This window comes from Ranitomeya imitator, chromosome 3 (genome assembly GCF_032444005.1).
Source record: "Ranitomeya imitator isolate aRanImi1 chromosome 3, aRanImi1.pri, whole genome shotgun sequence".
In the NCBI taxonomy this organism is placed as follows: Eukaryota; Metazoa; Chordata; class Amphibia; order Anura; family Dendrobatidae; genus Ranitomeya; species Ranitomeya imitator.
In genome coordinates this window covers 389,499,626-389,505,625 of record NC_091284.1, presented here as the reverse complement: position 1 = coordinate 389,505,625, position 6,000 = coordinate 389,499,626, and positions in this window count along the sequence as shown.

Sequence of the window (6,000 nt, the reverse complement as noted above, 5' to 3'; positions counted from 1 at the left end):
ATTTTGGCCTGCGTTTGCGTTTTTTATGTACATGGTGTACATGGTGACATCATTTCCTTGACATGCGCAGTCTAAAGTACGCATGCGTATTGAACACATGCGTACGCATGTCCATGCTTGCCAATGCATTCCCATAGACAGTAATGCATTTTCTTACGCACTCATCTGCAATCATGTGCATGATTGCACTATATTTGATGCCTTAAAATAATGCAACATGTTGCGTTTGCTGGACAACGCCGCACACCACGAAACAAAGCATGCGAACGCATGCAAGCTCATGTCCCTGCGTACAGCATGCTAAAGATATGTACACATGCGGATCATACGCTGTGAACCCAGCCTAACATAGCACTGGCCACGCCTGTGCAGTAGCATCTATCGGCCATCCGATAGATACTACTGCGCATGCGCCACCATCTTGGAAGAGGCAATTTGTTTTCTCTAGCAAGTAGCAGCTATCGGATCGTGGAGACAATTTTTTTTTAATATATATAACATTCATTACGTAAAATACGGGGCAGGTTACTGAGGGATTAGTAACCTGTCAGAAGCTATACTGGTGAATACTTAAGCAGAGCACCACATTATGTCCACCTAAATATTGTTGTGCACGTTGTAGATTTAATTATTTTTTACACAAATGTATTGCTATAAAATATCCCATATTTAGCATTATATGCTGGAGGTTTCCTGCCATTGAAGGTATACAGTTGTGTGAAAAAGTGTTTGCCTTCCTGATTTTCGATTCTTTTGCAGGTTTGTCACACTTAGGCCATGTTCACACGATCCTTTTTTTCATGCGGAATTGCCGCGATTTTCCCGCTGCGGGTCCGCAGCTGTTTTCCATGCAGGGTACATTACATTGTACCCTATGGAAAACAGGAACTGCTGTGCCCACAATGCGGAAAATAAAAAAAAAAACCGCGCTGAATAGCTGCGGGAAAAAAGAAGTACCATGTCACTTCTTTTTTCGGAGCCGCAGCGGTTCTGCACCCATTGACCTCCATTGTGAGGTCAAACCCGCAGTAAAACCCGCAGATGAAAAAAATATCTGCGGGTTTTACTGCGGTTTGTGGTGCCGAACCGCTGCAGCAGGAAGTGCGGGGAAGCGGGCGGAAGTGCGTGGGCGGAGTGTGGCTGCCCCCCCGTGCTCCGATCCCGCCCCCCCGTGCTCCAGTCCCACCGCCCCGTGCTCCGATGCCCCCCCCAGTGCTCCGATGCCCCCCCCCCGTGCCCTAATCTCCCCCCCTTATACTTACCCGGCGTCCCGGTGTCCGTCCAGGCGTCTTCTCCCTGGGCGCCGCCATCTTGCAAAATGGCGGGCGCATGCGCAGTGCGCCCGCCGAATCTGCCGGCCGGCAGATTCGTTCCAAAGTGCATTTTGATCACTGAGATATAACCTATCTCAGTGATCAAAATAAAAAAAAATTGTAAATGACACCCCCCCCCCTTTGTCACCCCCATAGGTAGGGACAATAAATAAAAAATAAGTAAGAATTTTTTTTTTTTCCACTAAGGTTAGAATAGGGTTAGGGGTAGGGTTAGGGGTAGGGTTAGGGGTAGGGGTGGGGTTAGGGTTAGGGGTAGGGTTAGGGTTAGGGGTAGGGTTAGGGGTAGGGTTAGGGTTAGGGGTAGGGGTAGGCGGCGCCCAGGGAGAAGACGGCCGGACGGACGCCGGGTAAGTATAAGGGGGGGAGATTAGGGCACGGGGGGGCATCGGAGCACTGGGGGGGGCATCGGAGCACGGGGCGGTGGGATTGGAGCACGGGGGGGCGGGATCGGAGCACGGGGGGCAGCCACACTCCGCCCACGCACTTCCGCCCGCTTCCCCGCACTTTCTGCTGCAGCGGTTCGGCACCACAAACCGCAGTAAAACCCGCAGATATTTTTTTCATCTGCGGGTTTTACTGCGGGTTTGACCTCACAATGGAGGTCAATGGGTGCAGAACCGCTGCGGCTCCGAAAAAAGAAGTGACATGGTACTTCTTTTTTCCCGCAGCTATTCAGCGCGTTTTTTTTTTTTTATTTTCCTCATTGTGGGCACAGCAGTTCCTGTTTTCCATAGGGTACAATGTAATGTACCCTGCATGGAAAACAGCTGCGGACCCGCAGCGGGAAAATCGCGGCAATTCCGCATGAAAAAAAGGATCGTGTGAACATGGCCTTAAATGTTTCAGATCGCCAAACAGATTTAAATATTAGACAAAGATAACACAAGTAAACACAAAATGCAGTTTTTATTAAGGTATTAATTATTATTAAGTGAAAAATAATTCAAACCTACAGGACCCTGTGTGGAAAAGTGATTGCCCTCATCTCCTCTTTAAACATAATTTAACTGTGGTTTATCACATCTTTGGAAAGCGGAGTTCAAATTCCCTAGACACACACAGGCATGATTACTGCCATACCTGTTCTCAATCAAGAAATCACTTAAGTAAGATCTGCCTGACAAAGTGAAATAGATCAAAAGATTCACAAAAGTTAGACATCATGCCGCGATCCAAACAAATTCTGGAACAAATGAGAAATAAAGTAACTGAGATTTATCAGTCTGGAAAAGGTTATAAAGCCATTTCTCAAGATATAGGACTCCAGCGAACCACAGTGAGAACCATTATCCACAAATGGTGGAAACATGGAACAGTGGTCAATATTCTCAGGAGTGGTCAGCCGAATAAAATTACCCCAAAAGTGCAGTGATGACTAGTGTTGAGCGATACCGTCCGATACTTGAAAGTATCGGTATCGGATAGTATCGGCCGATACCCGAAAAATATCGGATATCGCCGATACCGATATCCGATACCAATACAAGTCAATGGGACATCAAGTATCGGAAGGTATTCTCATGGTTCCCAGGGTCTGAAGGAGAGGAAACTCTCCTTCAGGCCCTGGGATCCATAGGGATGTGTAAAATAAAGAATTAAAATAAAAAATATTGATATATTTACCTCTCCGGCGGCCCCTGAACTCAGCGCGGGTAACCGGCAGGCTTCTTTGTTCAAAATCAGCGCTTTTAGGACCTGAGAATCACGTCCCGGCTTCTGATTGGTCGCGGGCCGCCCATGTGACCGCCACGCGACCAATCACAAGCCGCTACGTCTTTGAAAGCCATTAACGCGCTCATTTTTAAAAATGAGCGCGTTAATAGCTTGCGGTGACGTCGCGGCTTGTGATTGGTCGCGGCCACGCGACCAATCACAAGCCGCTACGTCTTTGAAAGCCATTAACGCGCTCATTTTTAAAAATGAGCGCGTTAATAGCTTGCGGTGACGTCGCGGCTTGTGATTGGTCGCGTAACCGCGACCAATCACAAGCCGCTACGTCTTTGAAAGTCATTAACGCGCTCATTTTTCAAAAATGAGCGCGCTAATAGCTTGCGGTGACGTCGCGGCTTGTGATTGGTCGTGTGGCGGTCACATGGGCGGCCCGCGACCAATCAGAAGCCGGGACGTGATTCTCAGGTCCTAAAAGCGCTGATTTTGAACAACGAAGCCTGCCGGTTACCCGCGCTGAGTCCAGGGGCCGCCGGAGAGGTAAATATATCAATATTTTTTATTTTAATTCTTTATTTTACACATCTCTATGTATCCGATACCGATACCACAAAAGTATCGGATCTCGGTATCGGAATTCCGATACCGCAAGTATCGGCCGATACCCGATACTTGCGGTATCGGAATGCTCAACACTAGTGATGACCCATCTATGAGGCCACAAAAGACTCCACTACAACATCCAAATAACTGCAGGCCTCATTTGCCTCAGTAAAGGTCAGTGTTCACGACTCCACCATAAGAAAGAGACCTGGGCAAAAATTACCTGCATGGCAGAGTTCCAAGATGAAAACCACTGCTGAGCAATAAGAACATAAAGGCTTGTCTCAGCTTTGGCAGATAACATCTTGATGATCCCCAAGACTTTTGGGAGAATGCTCTGTGGATTGACAAGAGAAAAGTTGAACTTTTTGGAAAGTGTAGGTCCCATTACATCTGGCATGGAAGTAACACAGCATTTCAGAAAAGGAACATCAATGTGAGCTGTGGCAAGACGGGTAGCTGTGTCTATCAGCACAGTGTCCAAAGCATGGAGCAGATATCAGGAGACAGCCAGTACACAAGGAGATATGGATGGGGCCACAGGATGGCAACAACCCAGCAGCAGGCCCGCTACCTCCTCCTTTGTGCAAGGAGGAACAGGAGGAGCAGTGCCAGAGCCCTTCAAAATGACCTCCAGCAGGCCACTAATATCCATGTGTCTGCTCAAACTGTCAGAAACAGACACCATGAGGGTGGTATGAGAGCCCAACATCCACAATTGGGTGTTGTGCTTACAGCACAACACCATGTAGGGCGATTGGCAATTTCTAAAGAACACCAAGATTGGCAGATTTGACGACGTGGAGAATGTTCTGCTGGCTGCAACATCCTCCAGTATGACCAGTTTGGCAGTGGATCGGTAGTGGTCTGGGGAGGTATTTCTTTGGAGGGCCACGCAGCCCTCCATGTGCTAACCAGAGGTACCCTGACTGCCATTAGGTACCGGGAGAGAGATCCCCAGACCCATTGTGAGACTATATGTAGGTGCAGTGGGCCCTGGGTTCCTTCTGATGCACGACAATGCTAGCCTCATGTAGCTGAAGTGTGTCAGCAGTTCCTGCATGTTGAAGCCATTGATGATATGGACTGGCCTGCCCATTCCCTAGACTTGAATCCAATCAAGCACATCTGGGACATCATGTCTTGTTCCATCAACCAACGCCACATTTCACCACAGACTGTCCAGGAGTTGAATGATCCTTTAATTCAAGTCTGGGAGGAGATCCATCAGGAAAACATCTGCCGCCTCATCAGGAGCATGCCCAGGCATTGTAGGGAGGTCATACAGGCATGTGAAGGCAACTCACGCTACTGAGCATTTTTTCCTTAAAGTTGGATCAGCAGTATTTTGATTTTCCACTTTGATTTTGAGTATCATTCCAAATCCACACCTCCACAGGATATTAATTTTGATTTACATTGGTCATTTTTATGTTTTATTGTTCTCAGCACATTCCACTATGCAATGAATAGAAATTTGCAACTGGAATATTTCATTCAGTGAGACCTGTGATGTGGTATTTTAGTGTTCCCTTTATTTTTTTGAGCAGTGTATATTTTTTAAATAAAATCTCATCTACAAGAATGGTACTATAAATCTCAATTATCAACTGCATGCACACCTTATGTGCACATACACTACCACAATTACTTGCTTTATCTGCTGCATGTACACTCTGTGTGCAAATACCCTACCATTATTGGTGGCCTTATCTGCTGTGTGTGCACATATTCTACACCTATTAGTAGCTTTATATGCTGCATGTACACCCCGTTTGTACATACACTACCCCCATTAGGTGCTTTACCTACCATGCACAACCCCTATTTGTGTTGTCTACTTTATGTACACCCAATGTGTACATACCCGTCCCTCAGCAGTGGCTTTTTCTGCTGCAAGCACACCCTGTGTGTACATTCCTTACCACCATTAGTGGATTTATCTACTGCAAGTACACCCTGTGAGTACATACACTACCCCCATTAGTGGATTTAGCTGCCTCATGTACACCCTATGTGTACATACACAACCACTATTACTGATGTTATCTGCTTTTTGCTCACTCAGTGTGTACATACATTACCCCCTTGTAGAACTGTTAAGGAAGCTTGTCTGTAGTTGTTTCACAGACCAAACCAGCTTCAGATGCATACTAAACAATTTGGTTGGTTGATTTGGTTGGCCAGTGCGCATAAGCTGCCATTGTATTTGGTAGTGCTGGTCCTCAAGACGATGTGCTGCCTAGAACCATGATCTTTTCTGTAGCCTTTTCATAGACGGAATCATGATTGTGAAGCAAGCATTCATAGGAGGGCTTGTTCATGATAATCTTGTAGTATAAAATTATTTGGTTTATATCGGAGTAACTCCTTTATTGTTATCTCTTCTCAATCT